This window comes from Hyla sarda, unplaced genomic scaffold (assembly GCF_029499605.1).
Source record: "Hyla sarda isolate aHylSar1 unplaced genomic scaffold, aHylSar1.hap1 scaffold_2372, whole genome shotgun sequence".
Taxonomy (NCBI): Eukaryota; Metazoa; Chordata; class Amphibia; order Anura; family Hylidae; genus Hyla; species Hyla sarda.
Window position 1 is genome coordinate 18,319 of NW_026609057.1, and position 23,142 is coordinate 41,460.

Here is a 23,142-nt window from a genome sequence, read left to right on the forward strand (position 1 = left end):
AGTATAGATCTCAAAGTCTGTGCACAGAATTTAGCAAGGGCCTCGCACCTTCTGATGCATCAGGTAGGTGCACAATAGCATAGCCTAACCCTCTGTACTTTGGTCTATATTGATGCGGGACATAGACAGCCAGCTGATGACCAATCCATTAGTGCAATGGATGGCTGGAAGCATTTGTCTTTGCCTTTGCAATACCACAGAAGCAATGCATGGTCAATGTACAGCAATGACACACCTGTGTGAACAGCCAGGAGACCCCCCCCATGTTATGTTACATAGTTACATAGTTAGTACGGTCGAAAAAAGACATATGTCCATCAAGTTCAACCAGGGAATTAAGGGGTAGGGGTGTGGCGCGATATTGGGGAAGGGATGAGATTTTATATTTCTTCATAAGCATTAATCTTATTTTGTCAATTAGGAACATTCAGCACCCACCCGCTATCAAGGCAGCTGCCTATCATGTCATGCCCTACCTGCACAGGTGTGCTGGCTACTCAAATGATCCAATTAAGGAGGCCATATAGTCAGCAGCAGCAGAAGTCCTGTGCCTGGACGCTCCAACAGCGGCCAGACACAAGCAGAAGCAGAAGCAGCAGAAGCAGCAGAAGCAGCAGCAGCACCACCTTTTGTTTTTTGGCTGCAGCAGCAGCAGCAAGGCCCACAGGGCTGGCTAGCTGGCTAGCCAGCAAGCAGGTAGCAATGAAAGTAGGAATCTTTCTTTTTAACCCTGTAAGGGGGTGGTGCACTGTACCCGAAGATACTGCCATATCGGGTCAATGCATAGGGCGACGGAAGCAAGCTTCGAAATCGGCCCCCGTTCTCAAAAATCCATTTAATATATGGTCCCCAGATAGGGGACGTATCAGATATTAAACTGATAAGAACAGATACTACACTTGATCTTAGCCAAAAGGCCGAGAAGCGATAACCGTGAAAGGGGCGGGCCCAACAAGGTCCCCTTCATGGGCACTATCACTGCTTGCTGTCAGGGAGGCTGCCAGACAATTTTCCATGCACACTCTGGGCTGGGGGGCAGTCAACCACCAGTACACACAGCAGAACCTAAACCCATACCATTATTGCTAAGCAGCAAGACAGGGGCCCATTGCACTCCCACGGGGCCTTTTTAAATGCAATCCATAACCCGGATTTGCCAGGAACCCTTCTTACTCCTCCTACTTGCATGTGACACTGGGCTTAGGATCTGCATAGGAAACACACACACAAGCACACACCTACCTTTGTTGCCTGCAGATGCCTCCTTGGCTGTCCCCAAACGGTATCAAACCAACACCCACGGGAAGCTGTAAGCATAGAGGACATGCCTGCACCCCATTGGACTTACCTGTGTGGGTTAAATCCGGGTTATTTGACAACCTATGGCGGTGATGGTTCTGCTCAGGCAGAGCAGTGCTGATGCTCCTCATAAAGCTGTCGCTGCTGTGAAGGTTCTAGGTGACATCACAAATCCCTATGGTTACATACACAACAAAGCTGGGTTGTTGTTGTTTACACTCTGCAAGGCCTGTGGAAGTGAGTGACATCATAGCACTGTAGTTCTGAGGGTTCTAGATGGATGCAACAATCTCCTGTTGCTTCTATGAAGGCCATAATAGACGACATCACCAAACAGCTCCATAGTCACATACACAGCAAAGGAGAGATGTTGTTTACACCTAGTGATGTCAGTGGTATTGAGTGACATCACAGCACAGTGCTAAGGCTCCTGGGCCTGGACACAGCAGCGGCTGCAATATCTCAACGGAGAATACGTTTATATATATGTGTGTGTGTGCGCGTATATATATATATATATATATATATATATATATATATATATATATATTCTCCGCCGAAATCACTTTTAAACCCATTTCCACCTTTTTTTCCCTTCTCTTCCTCTTACTTTTTTTTCACGTTTTTTTACGTTTTTCTCCTTTTCGCCTCTTTTCTGGGCGTATTATTCTTCTTTTTCTTCTTTTTTTTCGTCTAATGCATACCCCATCAGTGCAGCAATGCTTATTCAATACCGCCAGCAGATGGAGACACTGGGGGATAATTTTCTAAGGATTTATACTGATTTTTCCTGTCTGAATTTGTCGCACAGAAAGTTGCAGGCCAAATATGTGTGACATTTCTGCGACTTTAGCTTCTAGAGCATTTTTACAACATTATACATAGGTGCTGAATACATAAAAAGCGACTGTTCAGCGACAGACAAGTCGCATCGGCTGAAAGTAGGCCAGAATGTCAGTCCATGTTGGAGCAGGTTTAGATACAGTCTAAAGTATAGATCTCAAAGTCTGTGCACAGAATTTAGCAAGGGCCTCGCACCTTCTGATGCATCAGGTAGGTGCACAATAGCATAGCCTAACCCTCTGTACTTTGGTCTATATTGATGCGGGACATAGACAGCCAGCTGATGACCAATCCATTAGTGCAATGGATGGCTGGAAGCATTTGTCTTTGCCTTTGCAATACCACAGAAGCAATGCATGGTCAATGTACAGCAATGACACACCTGTGTGAACAGCCAGGAGACCCCCCCCATGTTATGTTACATAGTTACATAGTTAGTACGGTCGAAAAAAGACATATGTCCATCAAGTTCAACCAGGGAATTAAGGGGTAGGGGTGTGGCGCGATATTGGGGAAGGGATGAGATTTTATATTTCTTCATAAGCATTAATCTTATTTTGTCAATTAGGAACATTCAGCACCCACCCGCTATCAAGGCAGCTGCCTATCATGTCATGCCCTACCTGCACAGGTGTGCTGGCTACTCAAATGATCCAATTAAGGAGGCCATTTAGTCAGCAGCAGCAGAAGTCCTGTGCCTGGACGCTCCAACAGCGGCCAGACACAAGCAGAAGCAGAAGCAGCAGAAGCAGCAGCAGCACCACCTTTTGTTTTTTGGCTGCAGCAGCAGCAGCAAGGCCCACAGGGCTGGCTAGCTGGCTAGCCAGCAAGCAGGTAGCAATGAAAGTAGGAATCTTTCTTTTTAACCCTGTAAGGGGGTGGTGCACTGTACCCGAAGATACTGCCATATCGGGTCAATGCATAGGGCGACGGAAGCAAGCTTCGAAATCGGCCCCCGTTCTCAAAAATCCATTTAATATATGGTCCCCAGATAGGGGACGTATCAGATATTAAACTGATAAGAACAGATTTTTTTTTTTTTTTTATCTAAAGCCGAGGAACGTGCTTTCGATTCACCCAAAGTGCAAGAAAAAGTGCAAACGTGTTACACTAAAAAAACGTGCACAAAGGATGCGGTCTATCGCAAGCCCTTCTCCGATAGGAGAGAGGCCCCCCCAACAAACCTTACCCTTCGCCTCCGGACCAAAAGGTACCTGCGAGGTTCCAGGTTCGATGTCCCTTTTCGCCGAAGCTACTAGGGGACCACAAATGCTCCCGGCATCCCCCTTGGCGTTAGCCAAGGTATCTGCCCGCAGAGCCGATTACGGTAGGTACCCTGCCAAAGCAGGAGTACCCGGGGTGTTTGCAGGGAGGTGCGGAACCTAATGGCCACACACACCTCCCCTAGACCGCCAGGAGGGACACCCAGAAGGGCTACCGCATCCTGACCAATCCTGTGAACACACAACACACAAAAAGTGACACAGTGAGACAAAAAAGAAATAAATAAGTGAATGTGTGCAGATATACTGCCCGGACATCCGGCCGGATCTATAAAAATTTCTCTGATCCTAGCCAGAAGGCCGGGAATCAAGAGGTGAGTGCCACAAGGTGAAGAGATTATGGTGCCCGTGCTTCAACTCAGTGAGCCTATCCTCCCAGTGAGTTTCGGCACCTCGGGGTCACCACTCCCCGAGGCACAAAAGTACCTCGGCTCTAGACCCTCTCAGCCTCATGGCGAGACCCGGAGGGAACAGGTCACATCGGGGCAGCCGTCGAGCTGATTCCTCAGAACCAGCCCCGGAAAGCCCTGGTACACCTGCATCCTCCATGCAGCACCCATCCCCACCAGCATGAAAACTGATAAGAACAGATACTACACTTGATCTTAGCCAAAAGGCCGAGAAGCGATAACCGTGAAAGGGGCGGGCCCAACAAGGTCCCCTTCATGGGCACTATCACTGCTTGCTGTCAGGGAGGCTGCCAGACAATTTTCCATGCACACTCTGGGCTGGGGGGCAGTCAACCACCAGTACACACAGCAGAACCTAAACCCATACCATTATTGCTAAGCAGCAAGACAGGGGCCCATTGCACTCCCACGGGGCCTTTTTAAATGCAATCCATAACCCGGATTTGCCAGGAACCCTTCTTACTCCTCCTACTTGCATGTGACACTGGGCTTAGGATCTGCATAGGAAACACACACACAAGCACACACCTACCTTTGTTGCCTGCAGATGCCTCCTTGGCTGTCCCCAAACGGTATCAAACCAACACCCACGGGAAGCTGTAAGCATAGAGGACATGCCTGCACCCCATTGGACTTACCTGTGTGGGTTAAATCCGGGTTATTTGACAACCTATGGCGGTGATGGTTCTGCTCAGGCAGAGCAGTGCTGATGCTCCTCATAAAGCTGTCGCTGCTGTGAAGGTTCTAGGTGACATCACAAATCCCTATGGTTACATACACAACAAAGCTGGGTTGTTGTTGTTTACACTCTGCAAGGCCTGTGGAAGTGAGTGACATCATAGCACTGTAGTTCTGAGGGTTCTAGATGGATGCAACAATCTCCTGTTGCTTCTATGAAGGCCATAATAGACGACATCACCAAACAGCTCCATAGTCACATACACAGCAAAGGAGAGATGTTGTTTACACCTAGTGATGTCAGTGGTATTGAGTGACATCACAGCACAGTGCTAAGGCTCCTGGGCCTGGACACAGCAGCGGCTGCAATATCTCAACGGAGAATACGTTTATATATATGTGTGTGTGTGCGCGTATATATATATATATATATATATATATATATATATATATATATATATATTTCTCCGCCGAAATCACTTTTAAACCCATTTCCACCTTTTTTTCCCTTCTCTTCCTCTTACTTTTTTTTCACGTTTTTTTACGTTTTTCTCCTTTTCGCCTCTTTTCTGGGCGTATTATTCTTCTTTTTCTTCTTTTTTTTCGTCTAATGCATACCCCATCAGTGCAGCAATGCTTATTCAATACCGCCAGCAGATGGAGACACTGGGGGATAATTTTCTAAGGATTTATACTGATTTTTCCTGTCTGAATTTGTCGCACAGAAAGTTGCAGGCCAAATATGTGTGACATTTCTGCGACTTTAGCTTCTAGAGCATTTTTACAACATTATACATAGGTGCTGAATACATAAAAAGCGACTGTTCAGCGACAGACAAGTCGCATCGGCTGAAAGTAGGCCAGAATGTCAGTCCATGTTGGAGCAGGTTTAGATACAGTCTAAAGTATAGATCTCAAAGTCTGTGCACAGAATTTAGCAAGGGCCTCGCACCTTCTGATGCATCAGGTAGGTGCACAATAGCATAGCCTAACCCTCTGTACTTTGGTCTATATTGATGCGGGACATAGACAGCCAGCTGATGACCAATCCATTAGTGCAATGGATGGCTGGAAGCATTTGTCTTTGCCTTTGCAATACCACAGAAGCAATGCATGGTCAATGTACAGCAATGACACACCTGTGTGAACAGCCAGGAGACCCCCCCCATGTTATGTTACATAGTTACATAGTTAGTACGGTCGAAAAAAGACATATGTCCATCAAGTTCAACCAGGGAATTAAGGGGTAGGGGTGTGGCGCGATATTGGGGAAGGGATGAGATTTTATATTTCTTCATAAGCATTAATCTTATTTTGTCAATTAGGAACATTCAGCACCCACCCGCTATCAAGGCAGCTGCCTATCATGTCATGCCCTACCTGCACAGGTGTGCTGGCTACTCAAATGATCCAATTAAGGAGGCCATTTAGTCAGCAGCAGCAGAAGTCCTGTGCCTGGACGCTCCAACAGCGGCCAGACACAAGCAGAAGCAGAAGCAGCAGAAGCAGCAGCAGCACCACCTTTTGTTTTTTGGCTGCAGCAGCAGCAGCAAGGCCCACAGGGCTGGCTAGCTGGCTAGCCAGCAAGCAGGTAGCAATGAAAGTAGGAATCTTTCTTTTTAACCCTGTAAGGGGGTGGTGCACTGTACCCGAAGATACTGCCATATCGGGTCAATGCATAGGGCGACGGAAGCAAGCTTCGAAATCGGCCCCCGTTCTCAAAAATCCATTTAATATATGGTCCCCAGATAGGGGACGTATCAGATATTAAACTGATAAGAACAGATACTACACTTGATCTTAGCCAAAAGGCCGAGAAGCGATAACCGTGAAAGGGGCGGGCCCAACAAGGTCCCCTTCATGGGCACTATCACTGCTTGCTGTCAGGGAGGCTGCCAGACAATTTTCCATGCACACTCTGGGCTGGGGGGCAGTCAACCACCAGTACACACAGCAGAACCTAAACCCATACCATTATTGCTAAGCAGCAAGACAGGGGCCCATTGCACTCCCACGGGGCCTTTTTAAATGCAATCCATAACCCGGATTTGCCAGGAACCCTTCTTACTCCTCCTACTTGCATGTGACACTGGGCTTAGGATCTGCATAGGAAACACACACACAAGCACACACCTACCTTTGTTGCCTGCAGATGCCTCCTTGGCTGTCCCCAAACGGTATCAAACCAACACCCACGGGAAGCTGTAAGCATAGAGGACATGCCTGCACCCCATTGGACTTACCTGTGTGGGTTAAATCCGGGTTATTTGACAACCTATGGCGGTGATGGTTCTGCTCAGGCAGAGCAGTGCTGATGCTCCTCATAAAGCTGTCGCTGCTGTGAAGGTTCTAGGTGACATCACAAATCCCTATGGTTACATACACAACAAAGCTGGGTTGTTGTTGTTTACACTCTGCAAGGCCTGTGGAAGTGAGTGACATCATAGCACTGTAGTTCTGAGGGTTCTAGATGGATGCAACAATCTCCTGTTGCTTCTATGAAGGCCATAATAGACGACATCACCAAACAGCTCCATAGTCACATACACAGCAAAGGAGAGATGTTGTTTACACCTAGTGATGTCAGTGGTATTGAGTGACATCACAGCACAGTGCTAAGGCTCCTGGGCCTGGACACAGCAGCGGCTGCAATATCTCAACGGAGAATACGTTTATATATATGTGTGTGTGTGCGCGTATATATATATATATATATATATATATATATATATATATATATATTTCTCCGCCGAAATCACTTTTAAACCCATTTCCACCTTTTTTTCCCTTCTCTTCCTCTTACTTTTTTTTCACGTTTTTTTACGTTTTTCTCCTTTTCGCCTCTTTTCTGGGCGTATTATTCTTCTTTTTCTTCTTTTTTTTCGTCTAATGCATACCCCATCAGTGCAGCAATGCTTATTCAATACCGCCAGCAGATGGAGACACTGGGGGATAATTTTCTAAGGATTTATACTGATTTTTCCTGTCTGAATTTGTCGCACAGAAAGTTGCAGGCCAAATATGTGTGACATTTCTGCGACTTTAGCTTCTAGAGCATTTTTACAACATTATACATAGGTGCTGAATACATAAAAAGCGACTGTTCAGCGACAGACAAGTCGCATCGGCTGAAAGTAGGCCAGAATGTCAGTCCATGTTGGAGCAGGTTTAGATACAGTCTAAAGTATAGATCTCAAAGTCTGTGCACAGAATTTAGCAAGGGCCTCGCACCTTCTGATGCATCAGGTAGGTGCACAATAGCATAGCCTAACCCTCTGTACTTTGGTCTATATTGATGCGGGACATAGACAGCCAGCTGATGACCAATCCATTAGTGCAATGGATGGCTGGAAGCATTTGTCTTTGCCTTTGCAATACCACAGAAGCAATGCATGGTCAATGTACAGCAATGACACACCTGTGTGAACAGCCAGGAGACCCCCCCCATGTTATGTTACATAGTTACATAGTTAGTACGGTCGAAAAAAGACATATGTCCATCAAGTTCAACCAGGGAATTAAGGGGTAGGGGTGTGGCGCGATATTGGGGAAGGGATGAGATTTTATATTTCTTCATAAGCATTAATCTTATTTTGTCAATTAGGAACATTCAGCACCCACCCGCTATCAAGGCAGCTGCCTATCATGTCATGCCCTACCTGCACAGGTGTGCTGGCTACTCAAATGATCCAATTAAGGAGGCCATTTAGTCAGCAGCAGCAGAAGTCCTGTGCCTGGACGCTCCAACAGCGGCCAGACACAAGCAGAAGCAGAAGCAGCAGCAGCACCACCTTTTGTTTTTTGGCTGCAGCAGCAGCAGCAAGGCCCACAGGGCTGGCTAGCTGGCTAGCCAGCAAGCAGGTAGCAATGAAAGTAGGAATCTTTCTTTTTAACCCTGTAAGGGGGTGGTGCACTGTACCCGAAGATACTGCCATATCGGGTCAATGCATAGGGCGACGGAAGCAAGCTTCGAAATCGGCCCCCGTTCTCAAAAATCCATTTAATATATGGTCCCCAGATAGGGGACGTATCAGATATTAAACTGATAAGAACAGATACTACACTTGATCTTAGCCAAAAGGCCGAGAAGCGATAACCGTGAAAGGGGCGGGCCCAACAAGGTCCCCTTCATGGGCACTATCACTGCTTGCTGTCAGGGAGGCTGCCAGACAATTTTCCATGCACACTCTGGGCTGGGGGGCAGTCAACCACCAGTACACACAGCAGAACCTAAACCCATACCATTATTGCTAAGCAGCAAGACAGGGGCCCATTGCACTCCCACGGGGCCTTTTTAAATGCAATCCATAACCCGGATTTGCCAGGAACCCTTCTTACTCCTCCTACTTGCATGTGACACTGGGCTTAGGATCTGCATAGGAAACACACACACAAGCACACACCTACCTTTGTTGCCTGCAGATGCCTCCTTGGCTGTCCCCAAACGGTATCAAACCAACACCCACGGGAAGCTGTAAGCATAGAGGACATGCCTGCACCCCATTGGACTTACCTGTGTGGGTTAAATCCGGGTTATTTGACAACCTATGGCGGTGATGGTTCTGCTCAGGCAGAGCAGTGCTGATGCTCCTCATAAAGCTGTCGCTGCTGTGAAGGTTCTAGGTGACATCACAAATCCCTATGGTTACATACACAACAAAGCTGGGTTGTTGTTGTTTACACTCTGCAAGGCCTGTGGAAGTGAGTGACATCATAGCACTGTAGTTCTGAGGGTTCTAGATGGATGCAACAATCTCCTGTTGCTTCTATGAAGGCCATAATAGACGACATCACCAAACAGCTCCATAGTCACATACACAGCAAAGGAGAGATGTTGTTTACACCTAGTGATGTCAGTGGTATTGAGTGACATCACAGCACAGTGCTAAGGCTCCTGGGCCTGGACACAGCAGCGGCTGCAATATCTCAACGGAGAATACGTTTATATATATGTGTGTGTGTGCGCGTATATATATATATATATATATATATATATATATATATATATATTTCTCCGCCGAAATCACTTTTAAACCCATTTCCACCTTTTTTTCCCTTCTCTTCCTCTTACTTTTTTTTCACGTTTTTTTACGTTTTTCTCCTTTTCGCCTCTTTTCTGGGCGTATTATTCTTCTTTTTCTTCTTTTTTTTCGTCTAATGCATACCCCATCAGTGCAGCAATGCTTATTCAATACCGCCAGCAGATGGAGACACTGGGGGATAATTTTCTAAGGATTTATACTGATTTTTCCTGTCTGAATTTGTCGCACAGAAAGTTGCAGGCCAAATATGTGTGACATTTCTGCGACTTTAGCTTCTAGAGCATTTTTACAACATTATACATAGGTGCTGAATACATAAAAAGCGACTGTTCAGCGACAGACAAGTCGCATCGGCTGAAAGTAGGCCAGAATGTCAGTCCATGTTGGAGCAGGTTTAGATACAGTCTAAAGTATAGATCTCAAAGTCTGTGCACAGAATTTAGCAAGGGCCTCGCACCTTCTGATGCATCAGGTAGGTGCACAATAGCATAGCCTAACCCTCTGTACTTTGGTCTATATTGATGCGGGACATAGACAGCCAGCTGATGACCAATCCATTAGTGCAATGGATGGCTGGAAGCATTTGTCTTTGCCTTTGCAATACCACAGAAGCAATGCATAGTCAATGTACAGCAATGACACACCTGTGTGAACAGCCAGGAGACCCCCCCCATGTTATGTTACATAGTTACATAGTTAGTACGGTCGAAAAAAGACATATGTCCATCAAGTTCAACCAGGGAATTAAGGGGTAGGGGTGTGGCGCGATATTGGGGAAGGGATGAGATTTTATATTTCTTCATAAGCATTAATCTTATTTTGTCAATTAGGAACATTCAGCACCCACCCGCTATCAAGGCAGCTGCCTATCATGTCATGCCCTACCTGCACAGGTGTGCTGGCTACTCAAATGATCCAATTAAGGAGGCCATTTAGTCAGCAGCAGCAGAAGTCCTGTGCCTGGACGCTCCAACAGCGGCCAGACACAAGCAGAAGCAGAAGCAGCAGAAGCAGCAGCAGCACCACCTTTTGTTTTTTGGCTGCAGCAGCAGCAGCAAGGCCCACAGGGCTGGCTAGCTGGCTAGCCAGCAAGCAGGTAGCAATGAAAGTAGGAATCTTTCTTTTTAACCCTGTAAGGGGGTGGTGCACTGTACCCGAAGATACTGCCATATCGGGTCAATGCATAGGGCGACGGAAGCAAGCTTCGAAATCGGCCCCCGTTCTCAAAAATCCATTTAATATATGGTCCCCAGATAGGGGACGTATCAGATATTAAACTGATAAGAACAGATACTACACTTGATCTTAGCCAAAAGGCCGAGAAGCAATAACCGTGAAAGGGGCGGGCCCAACAAGGTCCCCTTCATGGGCACTATCACTGCTTGCTGTCAGGGAGGCTGCCAGACAATTTTCCATGCACACTCTGGGCTGGGGGGCAGTCAACCACCAGTACACACAGCAGAACCTAAACCCATACCATTATTGCTAAGCAGCAAGACAGGGGCCCATTGCACTCCCACGGGGCCTTTTTAAATGCAATCCATAACCCGGATTTGCCAGGAACCCTTCTTACTCCTCCTACTTGCATGTGACACTGGGCTTAGGATCTGCATAGGAAACACACACACAAGCACACACCTACCTTTGTTGCCTGCAGATGCCTCCTTGGCTGTCCCCAAACGGTATCAAACCAACACCCACGGGAAGCTGTAAGCATAGAGGACATGCCTGCACCCCATTGGACTTACCTGTGTGGGTTAAATCCGGGTTATTTGACAACCTATGGCGGTGATGGTTCTGCTCAGGCAGAGCAGTGCTGATGCTCCTCATAAAGCTGTCGCTGCTGTGAAGGTTCTAGGTGACATCACAAATCCCTATGGTTACATACACAACAAAGCTGGGTTGTTGTTGTTTACACTCTGCAAGGCCTGTGGAAGTGAGTGACATCATAGCACTGTAGTTCTGAGGGTTCTAGATGGATGCAACAATCTCCTGTTGCTTCTATGAAGGCCATAATAGACGACATCACCAAACAGCTCCATAGTCACATACACAGCAAAGGAGAGATGTTGTTTACACCTAGTGATGTCAGTGGTATTGAGTGACATCACAGCACAGTGCTAAGGCTCCTGGGCCTGGACACAGCAGCGGCTGCAATATCTCAACGGAGAATACGTTTATATATATGTGTGTGTGTGCGCGTATATATATATATATATATATATATATATATATATATATATATATATATTTCTCCGCCGAAATCACTTTTAAACCCATTTCCACCTTTTTTTCCCTTCTCTTCCTCTTACTTTTTTTTCACGTTTTTTTACGTTTTTCTCCTTTTCGCCTCTTTTCTGGGCGTATTATTCTTCTTTTTCTTCTTTTTTTTCGTCTAATGCATACCCCATCAGTGCAGCAATGCTTATTCAATACCGCCAGCAGATGGAGACACTGGGGGATAATTTTCTAAGGATTTATACTGATTTTTCCTGTCTGAATTTGTCGCACAGAAAGTTGCAGGCCAAATATGTGTGACATTTCTGCGACTTTAGCTTCTAGAGCATTTTTACAACATTATACATAGGTGCTGAATACATAAAAAGCGACTGTTCAGCGACAGACAAGTCGCATCGGCTGAAAGTAGGCCAGAATGTCAGTCCATGTTGGAGCAGGTTTAGATACAGTCTAAAGTATAGATCTCAAAGTCTGTGCACAGAATTTAGCAAGGGCCTCGCACCTTCTGATGCATCAGGTAGGTGCACAATAGCATAGCCTAACCCTCTGTACTTTGGTCTATATTGATGCGGGACATAGACAGCCAGCTGATGACCAATCCATTAGTGCAATGGATGGCTGGAAGCATTTGTCTTTGCCTTTGCAATACCACAGAAGCAATGCATGGTCAATGTACAGCAATGACACACCTGTGTGAACAGCCAGGAGACCCCCCCCATGTTATGTTACATAGTTACATAGTTAGTACGGTCGAAAAAAGACATATGTCCATCAAGTTCAACCAGGGAATTAAGGGGTAGGGGTGTGGCGCGATATTGGGGAAGGGATGAGATTTTATATTTCTTCATAAGCATTAATCTTATTTTGTCAATTAGGAACATTCAGCACCCACCCGCTATCAAGGCAGCTGCCTATCATGTCATGCCCTACCTGCACAGGTGTGCTGGCTACTCAAATGATCCAATTAAGGAGGCCATTTAGTCAGCAGCAGCAGAAGTCCTGTGCCTGGACGCTCCAACAGCGGCCAGACACAAGCAGAAGCAGAAGCAGCAGAAGCAGCAGCAGCACCACCTTTTGTTTTTTGGCTGCAGCAGCAGCAGCAAGGCCCACAGGGCTGGCTAGCTGGCTAGCCAGCAAGCAGGTAGCAATGAAAGTAGGAATCTTTCTTTTTAACCCTGTAAGGGGGTGGTGCACTGTACCCGAAGATACTGCCATATCGGGTCAATGCATAGGGCGACGGAAGCAAGCTTCGAAATCGGCCCCCGTTCTCAAAAATCCATTTAATATATGGTCCCCAGATAGGGGACGTATCAGATATTAAACTGATAAGAACAGATACTACACTTGATCTTAGCCAAAAGGCCGAGAAGCGATAACCGTGAAAGGGGCGGGCCCAACAAGGTCCCCTTCATGGGCACTATCACTGCTTGCTGTCAGGGAGGCTGCCAGACAATTTTCCATGCACACTCTGGGCTGGGGGGCAGTCAACCACCAGTACACACAGCAGAACCTAAACCCATACCATTATTGCTAAGCAGCAAGACAGGGGCCCATTGCACTCCCACAGGGCCTTTTTAAATGCAATCCATAACCCGGATTTGCCAGGAACCCTTCTTACTCCTCCTACTTGCATGTGACACTGGGCTTAGGATCTGCATAGGAAACACACACACAAGCACACACCTACCTTTGTTGCCTGCAGATGCCTCCTTGGCTGTCCCCAAACGGTATCAAACCAACACCCACGGGAAGCTGTAAGCATAGAGGACATGCCTGCACCCCATTGGACTTACCTGTGTGGGTTAAATCCGGGTTATTTGACAACCTATGGCGGTGATGGTTCTGCTCAGGCAGAGCAGTGCTGATGCTCCTCATAAAGCTGTCGCTGCTGTGAAGGTTCTAGGTGACATCACAAATCCCTATGGTTACATACACAACAAAGCTGGGTTGTTGTTGTTTACACTCTGCAAGGCCTGTGGAAGTGAGTGACATCATAGCACTGTAGTTCTGAGGGTTCTAGATGGATGCAACAATCTCCTGTTGCTTCTATGAAGGCCATAATAGACGACATCACCAAACAGCTCCATAGTCACATACACAGCAAAGGAGAGATGTTGTTTACACCTAGTGATGTCAGTGGTATTGAGTGACATCACAGCACAGTGCTAAGGCTCCTGGGCCTGGACACAGCAGCGGCTGCAATATCTCAACGGAGAATACGTTTATATATATGTGTGTGTGTGCGCGTATATATATATATATATATATATATATATATATATATATTTCTCCGCCGAAATCACTTTTAAACCCATTTCCACCTTTTTTTCCCTTCTCTTCCTCTTACTTTTTTTTCACGTTTTTTTACGTTTTTCTCCTTTTCGCCTCTTTTCTGGGCGTATTATTCTTCTTTTTCTTCTTTTTTTTCGTCTAATGCATACCCCATCAGTGCAGCAATGCTTATTCAATACCGCCAGCAGATGGAGACACTGGGGGATAATTTTCTAAGGATTTATACTGATTTTTCCTGTCTGAATTTGTCGCACAGAAAGTTGCAGGCCAAATATGTGTGACATTTCTGCGACTTTAGCTTCTAGAGCATTTTTACAACATTATACATAGGTGCTGAATACATAAAAAGCGACTGTTCAGCGACAGACAAGTCGCATCGGCTGAAAGTAGGCCAGAATGTCAGTCCATGTTGGAGCAGGTTTAGATACAGTCTAAAGTATAGATCTCAAAGTCTGTGCACAGAATTTAGCAAGGGCCTCGCACCTTCTGATGCATCAGGTAGGTGCACAATAGCATAGCCTAACCCTCTGTACTTTGGTCTATATTGATGCGGGACATAGACAGCCAGCTGATGACCAATCCATTAGTGCAATGGATGGCTGGAAGCATTTGTCTTTGCCTTTGCAATACCACAGAAGCAATGCATGGTCAATGTACAGCAATGACACACCTGTGTGAACAGCCAGGAGACCCCCCCCATGTTATGTTACATAGTTACATAGTTAGTACGGTCGAAAAAAGACATATGTCCATCAAGTTCAACCAGGGAATTAAGGGGTAGGGGTGTGGCGCGATATTGGGGAAGGGATGAGATTTTATATTTCTTCATAAGCATTAATCTTATTTTGTCAATTAGGAACATTCAGCACCCACCCGCTATCAAGGCAGCTGCCTATCATGTCATGCCCTACCTGCACAGGTGTGCTGGCTACTCAAATGATCCAATTAAGGAGGCCATTTAGTCAGCAGCAGCAGAAGTCCTGTGCCTGGACGCTCCAACAGCGGCCAGACACAAGCAGAAGCAGAAGCAGCAGAAGCAGCAGCAGCACCACCTTTTGTTTTTTGGCTGCAGCAGCAGCAGCAAGGCCCACAGGGCTGGCTAGCTGGCTAGCCAGCAAGCAGGTAGCAATGAAAGTAGGAATCTTTCTTTTTAACCCTGTAAGGGGGTGGTGCACTGTACCCGAAGATACTGCCATATCGGGTCAATGCATAGGGCGACGGAAGCAAGCTTCGAAATCGGCCCCCGTTCTCAAAAATCCATTTAATATATGGTCCCCAGATAGGGGACGTATCAGATATTAAACTGATAAGAACAGATACTACACTTGATCTTAGCCAAAAGGCCGAGAAGCGATAACCGTGAAAGGGGCGGGCCCAACAAGGTCCCCTTCATGGGCACTATCACTGCTTGCTGTCAGGGAGGCTGCCAGACAATTTTCCATGCACACTCTGGGCTGGGGGGCAGTCAACCACCAGTACACACAGCAGAACCTAAACCCATACCATTATTGCTAAGCAGCAAGACAGGGGCCCATTGCACTCCCACGGGGCCTTTTTAAATGCAATCCATAACCCGGATTTGCCAGGAACCCTTCTTACTCCTCCTACTTGCATGTGACACTGGGCTTAGGATCTGCATAGGAAACACACACACAAGCACACACCTACCTTTGTTGCCTGCAGATGCCTCCTTGGCTGTCCCCAAACGGTATCAAACCAACACCCACGGGAAGCTGTAAGCATAGAGGACATGCCTGCACCCCATTGGACTTACCTGTGTGGGTTAAATCCGGGTTATTTGACAACCTATGGCGGTGATGGTTCTGCTCAGGCAGAGCAGTGCTGATGCTCCTCATAAAGCTGTCGCTGCTGTGAAGGTTCTAGGTGACATCACAAATCCCTATGGTTACATACACAACAAAGCTGGGTTGTTGTTGTTTACACTCTGCAAGGCCTGTGGAAGTGAGTGACATCATAGCACTGTAGTTCTGAGGGTTCTAGATGGATGCAACAATCTCCTGTTGCTTCTATGAAGGCCATAATAGACGACATCACCAAACAGCTCCATAGTCACATACACAGCAAAGGAGAGATGTTGTTTACACCTAGTGATGTCAGTGGTATTGAGTGACATCACAGCACAGTGCTAAGGCTCCTGGGCCTGGACACAGCAGCGGCTGCAATATCTCAACGGAGAATACGTTTATATATATGTGTGTGTGTGCGCGTATATATATATATATATATATATATATATATATATATATATATATATTTCTCCGCCGAAATCACTTTTAAACCCATTTCCACCTTTTTTTCCCTTCTCTTCCTCTTACTTTTTTTTCACGTTTTTTTACGTTTTTCTCCTTTTCGCCTCTTTTCTGGGCGTATTATTCTTCTTTTTCTTCTTTTTTTTCGTCTAATGCATACCCCATCAGTGCAGCAATGCTTATTCAATACCGCCAGCAGATGGAGACACTGGGGGATAATTTTCTAAGGATTTATACTGATTTTTCCTGTCTGAATTTGTCGCACAGAAAGTTGCAGGCCAAATATGTGTGACATTTCTGCGACTTTAGCTTCTAGAGCATTTTTACAACATTATACATAGGTGCTGAATACATAAAAAGCGACTGTTCAGCGACAGACAAGTCGCATCGGCTGAAAGTAGGCCAGAATGTCAGTCCATGTTGGAGCAGGTTTAGATACAGTCTAAAGTATAGATCTCAAAGTCTGTGCACAGAATTTAGCAAGGGCCTCGCACCTTCTGATGCATCAGGTAGGTGCACAATAGCATAGCCTAACCCTCTGTACTTTGGTCTATATTGATGCGGGACATAGACAGCCAGCTGATGACCAATCCATTAGTGCAATGGATGGCTGGAAGCATTTGTCTTTGCCTTTGCAATACCACAGAAGCAATGCATGGTCAATGTACAGCAATGACACACCTGTGTGAACAGCCAGGAGACCCCCCCCATGTTATGTTACATAGTTACATAGTTAGTACGGTCGAAAAAAGACATATGTCCATCAAGTTCAACCAGGGAATTAAGGGGTAGGGGTGTGGCGCGATATTGGGGAAGGGATGAGATTTTATATTTCTTCATAAGCATTAATCTTATTTTGTCAATTAGGAACATTCAGCACCCACCCGCTATCAAGGCAGCTGCCTATCATGTCATGCCCTACCTGCACAGGTGTGCTGGCTACTCAAATGATCCAATTAAGGAGGCCATTTAGTCAGCAGCAGCAGAAGTCCTGTGCCTGGACGCTCCAACAGCGGCCAGACACAAGCAGAAGCAGAAGCAGCAGAAGCAGCAGCAGCACCACCTTTTGTTTTTTGGCTGCAGCAGCAGCAGCAAGGCCCACAGGGCTGGCTAGCTGGCTAGCCAGCAAGCAGGTAGCAATGAAAGTAGGAATCTTTCTTTTTAACCCTGTAAGGGGGTGGTGCACTGTACCCGAAGATACTGCCATATCGGGTCAATGCATAGGGCGACGGAAGCAAGCTTCGAAATCGGCCCCCGTTCTCAAAAATCCATTTAATATATGGTCCCCAGATAGGGGACGTATCAGATATTAAACTGATAAGAACAGATACTACACTTGATCTTAGCCAAAAGGCCGAGAAGCGATAACCGTGAAAGGGGCGGGCCCAACAAGGTCCCCTTCATGGGCACTATCACTGCTTGCTGTCAGGGAGGCTGCCAGACAATTTTCCATGCACACTCTGGGCTGGGGGGCAGTCAACCACCAGTACACACAGCAGAACCTAAACCCATACCATTATTGCTAAGCAGCAAGACAGGGGCCCATTGCACTCCCACGGGGCCTTTTTAAATGCAATCCATAACCCGGATTTGCCAGGAACCCTTCTTACTCCTCCTACTTGCATGTGACACTGGGCTTAGGATCTGCATAGGAAACACACACACAAGCACACACCTACCTTTGTTGCCTGCAGATGCCTCCTTGGCTGTCCCCAAACGGTATCAAACCAACACCCACGGGAAGCTGTAAGCATAGAGGACATGCCTGCACCCCATTGGACTTACCTGTGTGGGTTAAATCCGGGTTATTTGACAACCTATGGCGGTGATGGTTCTGCTCAGGCAGAGCAGTGCTGATGCTCCTCATAAAGCTGTCGCTGCTGTGAAGGTTCTAGGTGACATCACAAATCCCTATGGTTACATACACAACAAAGCTGGGTTGTTGTTGTTTACACTCTGCAAGGCCTGTGGAAGTGAGTGACATCATAGCACTGTAGTTCTGAGGGTTCTAGATGGATGCAACAATCTCCTGTTGCTTCTATGAAGGCCATAATAGACGACATCACCAAACAGCTCCATAGTCACATACACAGCAAAGGAGAGATGTTGTTTACACCTAGTGATGTCAGTGGTATTGAGTGACATCACAGCACAGTGCTAAGGCTCCTGGGCCTGGACACAGCAGCGGCTGCAATATCTCAACGGAGAATACGTTTATATATATGTGTGTGTGTGCGCGTATATATATATATATATATATATATATATATATATATATATATTTCTCCGCCGAAATCACTTTTAAACCCATTTCCACCTTTTTTTCCCTTCTCTTCCTCTTACTTTTTTTTCACGTTTTTTTACGTTTTTCTCCTTTTCGCCTCTTTTCTGGGCGTATTATTCTTCTTTTTCTTCTTTTTTTTCGTCTAATGCATACCCCATCAGTGCAGCAATGCTTATTCAATACCGCCAGCAGATGGAGACACTGGGGGATAATTTTCTAAGGATTTATACTGATTTTTCCTGTCTGAATTTGTCGCACAGAAAGTTGCAGGCCAAATATGTGTGACATTTCTGCGACTTTAGCTTCTAGAGCATTTTTACAACATTATACATAGGTGCTGAATACATAAAAAGCGACTGTTCAGCGACAGACAAGTCGCATCGGCTGAAAGTAGGCCAGAATGTCAGTCCATGTTGGAGCAGGTTTAGATACAGTCTAAAGTATAGATCTCAAAGTCTGTGCACAGAATTTAGCAAGGGCCTCGCACCTTCTGATGCATCAGGTAGGTGCACAATAGCATAGCCTAACCCTCTGTACTTTGGTCTATATTGATGCGGGACATAGACAGCCAGCTGATGACCAATCCATTAGTGCAATGGATGGCTGGAAGCATTTGTCTTTGCCTTTGCAATACCACAGAAGCAATGCATGGTCAATGTACAGCAATGACACACCTGTGTGAACAGCCAGGAGACCCCCCCCCATGTTATGTTACATAGTTACATAGTTAGTACGGTCGAAAAAAGACATATGTCCATCAAGTTCAACCAGGGAATTAAGGGGTAGGGGTGTGGCGCGATATTGGGGAAGGGATGAGATTTTATATTTCTTCATAAGCATTAATCTTATTTTGTCAATTAGGAACATTCAGCACCCACCCGCTATCAAGGCAGCTGCCTATCATGTCATGCCCTACCTGCACAGGTGTGCTGGCTACTCAAATGATCCAATTAAGGAGGCCATTTAGTCAGCAGCAGCAGAAGTCCTGTGCCTGGACGCTCCAACAGCGGCCAGACACAAGCAGAAGCAGAAGCAGCAGAAGCAGCAGCAGCACCACCTTTTGTTTTTTGGCTGCAGCAGCAGCAGCAAGGCCCACAGGGCTGGCTAGCTGGCTAGCCAGCAAGCAGGTAGCAATGAAAGTAGGAATCTTTCTTTTTAACCCTGTAAGGGGGTGGTGCACTGTACCCGAAGATACTGCCATATCGGGTCAATGCATAGGGCGACGGAAGCAAGCTTCGAAATCGGCCCCCGTTCTCAAAAATCCATTTAATATATGGTCCCCAGATAGGGGACGTATCAGATATTAAACTGATAAGAACAGATACTACACTTGATCTTAGCCAAAAGGCCGAGAAGCAATAACCGTGAAAGGGGCGGGCCCAACAAGGTCCCCTTCATGGGCACTATCACTGCTTGCTGTCAGGGAGGCTGCCAGACAATTTTCCATGCACACTCTGGGCTGGGGGGCAGTCAACCACCAGTACACACAGCAGAACCTAAACCCATACCATTATTGCTAAGCAGCAAGACAGGGGCCCATTGCACTCCCACGGGGCCTTTTTAAATGCAATCCATAACCCGGATTTGCCAGGAACCCTTCTTACTCCTCCTACTTGCATGTGACACTGGGCTTAGGATCTGCATAGGAAACACACACACAAGCACACACCTACCTTTGTTGCCTGCAGATGCCTCCTTGGCTGTCCCCAAACGGTATCAAACCAACACCCACGGGAAGCTGTAAGCATAGAGGACATGCCTGCACCCCATTGGACTTACCTGTGTGGGTTAAATCCGGGTTATTTGACAACCTATGGCGGTGATGGTTCTGCTCAGGCAGAGCAGTGCTGATGCTCCTCATAAAGCTGTCGCTGCTGTGAAGGTTCTAGGTGACATCACAAATCCCTATGGTTACATACACAACAAAGCTGGGTTGTTGTTGTTTACACTCTGCAAGGCCTGTGGAAGTGAGTGACATCATAGCACTGTAGTTCTGAGGGTTCTAGATGGATGCAACAATCTCCTGTTGCTTCTATGAAGGCCATAATAGACGACATCACCAAACAGCTCCATAGTCACATACACAGCAAAGGAGAGATGTTGTTTACACCTAGTGATGTCAGTGGTATTGAGTGACATCACAGCACAGTGCTAAGGCTCCTGGGCCTGGACACAGCAGCGGCTGCAATATCTCAACGGAGAATACGTTTATATATATGTGTGTGTGTGCGCGTATATATATATATATATATATATATATATATATATATTTCTCCGCCGAAATCACTTTTAAACCCATTTCCACCTTTTTTTCCCTTCTCTTCCTCTTACTTTTTTTTCACGTTTTTTTACGTTTTTCTCCTTTTCGCCTCTTTTCTGGGCGTATTATTCTTCTTTTTCTTCTTTTTTTTCGTCTAATGCATACCCCATCAGTGCAGCAATGCTTATTCAATACCGCCAGCAGATGGAGACACTGGGGGATAATTTTCTAAGGATTTATACTGATTTTTCCTGTCTGAATTTGTCGCACAGAAAGTTGCAGGCCAAATATGTGTGACATTTCTGCGACTTTAGCTTCTAGAGCATTTTTACAACATTATACATAGGTGCTGAATACATAAAAAGCGACTGTTCAGCGACAGACAAGTCGCATCGGCTGAAAGTAGGCCAGAATGTCAGTCCATGTTGGAGCAGGTTTAGATACAGTCTAAAGTATAGATCTCAAAGTCTGTGCACAGAATTTAGCAAGGGCCTCGCACCTTCTGATGCATCAGGTAGGTGCACAATAGCATAGCCTAACCCTCTGTACTTTGGTCTATATTGATGCGGGACATAGACAGCCAGCTGATGACCAATCCATTAGTGCAATGGATGGCTGGAAGCATTTGTCTTTGCCTTTGCAATACCACAGAAGCAATGCATGGTCAATGTACAGCAATGACACACCTGTGTGAACAGCCAGGAGACCCCCCCCCATGTTATGTTACATAGTTACATAGTTAGTACGGTCGAAAAAAGACATATGTCCATCAAGTTCAACCAGGGAATTAAGGGGTAGGGGTGTGGCGCGATATTGGGGAAGGGATGAGATTTTATATTTCTTCATAAGCATTAATCTTATTTTGTCAATTAGGAACATTCAGCACCCACCCGCTATCAAGGCAGCTGCCTATCATGTCATGCCCTACCTGCACAGGTGTGCTGGCTACTCAAATGATCCAATTAAGGAGGCCATTTAGTCAGCAGCAGCAGAAGTCCTGTGCCTGGACGCTCCAACAGCGGCCAGACACAAGCAGAAGCAGAAGCAGCAGAAGCAGCAGCAGCACCACCTTTTGTTTTTTGGCTGCAGCAGCAGCAGCAAGGCCCACAGGGCTGGCTAGCTGGCTAGCCAGCAAGCAGGTAGCAATGAAAGTAGGAATCTTTCTTTTTAACCCTGTAAGGGGGTGGTGCACTGTACCCGAAGATACTGCCATATCGGGTCAATGCATAGGGCGACGGAAGCAAGCTTCGAAATCGGCCCCCGTTCTCAAAAATCCATTTAATATATGGTCCCCAGATAGGGGACGTATCAGATATTAAACTGATAAGAACAGATACTACACTTGATCTTAGCCAAAAGGCCGAGAAGCGATAACCGTGAAAGGGGCGGGCCCAACAAGGTCCCCTTCATGGGCACTATCACTGCTTGCTGTCAGGGAGGCTGCCAGACAATTTTCCATGCACACTCTGGGCTGGGGGGCAGTCAACCACCAGTACACACAGCAGAACCTAAACCCATACCATTATTGCTAAGCAGCAAGACAGGGGCCCATTGCACTCCCACGGGGCCTTTTTAAATGCAATCCATAACCCGGATTTGCCAGGAACCCTTCTTACTCCTCCTACTTGCATGTGACACTGGGCTTAGGATCTGCATAGGAAACACACACACAAGCACACACCTACCTTTGTTGCCTGCAGATGCCTCCTTGGCTGTCCCCAAACGGTATCAAACCAACACCCACGGGAAGCTGTAAGCATAGAGGACATGCCTGCACCCCATTGGACTTACCTGTGTGGGTTAAATCCGGGTTATTTGACAACCTATGGCGGTGATGGTTCTGCTCAGGCAGAGCAGTGCTGATGCTCCTCATAAAGCTGTCGCTGCTGTGAAGGTTCTAGGTGACATCACAAATCCCTATGGTTACATACACAACAAAGCTGGGTTGTTGTTGTTTACACTCTGCAAGGCCTGTGGAAGTGAGTGACATCATAGCACTGTAGTTCTGAGGGTTCTAGATGGATGCAACAATCTCCTGTTGCTTCTATGAAGGCCATAATAGACGACATCACCAAACAGCTCCATAGTCACATACACAGCAAAGGAGAGATGTTGTTTACACCTAGTGATGTCAGTGGTATTGAGTGACATCACAGCACAGTGCTAAGGCTCCTGGGCCTGGACACAGCAGCGGCTGCAATATCTCAACGGAGAATACGTTTATATATATGTGTGTGTGTGCG

At 46.4% G+C, this 23,142-nt stretch overlaps 10 non-coding genes and 1 pseudogene across 10 annotated transcripts; all 11 read right to left on the reverse strand.

Moving 5' to 3' along the window:
- Positions 1-738: 738 nt before the first annotated feature.
- LOC130322675 (U2 spliceosomal RNA) lies at positions 739-929 on the reverse strand. The gene has a single exon (XR_008868131.1). It is a non-coding gene; the product is annotated as a U2 spliceosomal RNA (small nuclear RNA).
- A 2,089-nt stretch (positions 930-3,018) lies between these two features.
- LOC130322686 (U2 spliceosomal RNA) lies at positions 3,019-3,200 on the reverse strand. The gene has a single exon (XR_008868141.1). It is a non-coding gene; the product is annotated as a U2 spliceosomal RNA (small nuclear RNA).
- Positions 3,201-3,894: 694 nt separating this feature from the next.
- LOC130322688 (U2 spliceosomal RNA) lies at positions 3,895-4,054 on the reverse strand (annotated as a pseudogene).
- A 2,092-nt stretch (positions 4,055-6,146) lies between these two features.
- On the reverse strand, positions 6,147-6,337 carry LOC130322677 (U2 spliceosomal RNA). The gene has a single exon (XR_008868132.1). It is a non-coding gene; the product is annotated as a U2 spliceosomal RNA (small nuclear RNA).
- A 2,079-nt stretch (positions 6,338-8,416) lies between these two features.
- Positions 8,417-8,607, reverse strand: LOC130322678 (U2 spliceosomal RNA). Its single transcript, XR_008868133.1, has one exon. It is a non-coding gene; the product is annotated as a U2 spliceosomal RNA (small nuclear RNA).
- Positions 8,608-10,693: 2,086 nt separating this feature from the next.
- Positions 10,694-10,884, reverse strand: LOC130322684 (U2 spliceosomal RNA). The gene has a single exon (XR_008868139.1). It is a non-coding gene; the product is annotated as a U2 spliceosomal RNA (small nuclear RNA).
- Positions 10,885-12,976: 2,092 nt separating this feature from the next.
- Positions 12,977-13,167, reverse strand: LOC130322679 (U2 spliceosomal RNA). The gene has a single exon (XR_008868134.1). It is a non-coding gene; the product is annotated as a U2 spliceosomal RNA (small nuclear RNA).
- Positions 13,168-15,249: 2,082 nt separating this feature from the next.
- Positions 15,250-15,440, reverse strand: LOC130322680 (U2 spliceosomal RNA). The gene has a single exon (XR_008868135.1). It is a non-coding gene; the product is annotated as a U2 spliceosomal RNA (small nuclear RNA).
- Positions 15,441-17,530: 2,090 nt separating this feature from the next.
- On the reverse strand, positions 17,531-17,721 carry LOC130322681 (U2 spliceosomal RNA). Its single transcript, XR_008868136.1, has one exon. It is a non-coding gene; the product is annotated as a U2 spliceosomal RNA (small nuclear RNA).
- Positions 17,722-19,808: 2,087 nt separating this feature from the next.
- Positions 19,809-19,999, reverse strand: LOC130322685 (U2 spliceosomal RNA). Its single transcript, XR_008868140.1, has one exon. It is a non-coding gene; the product is annotated as a U2 spliceosomal RNA (small nuclear RNA).
- Positions 20,000-22,080: 2,081 nt separating this feature from the next.
- On the reverse strand, positions 22,081-22,271 carry LOC130322682 (U2 spliceosomal RNA). The gene has a single exon (XR_008868137.1). It is a non-coding gene; the product is annotated as a U2 spliceosomal RNA (small nuclear RNA).
- Positions 22,272-23,142: the final 871 nt, after the last annotated feature.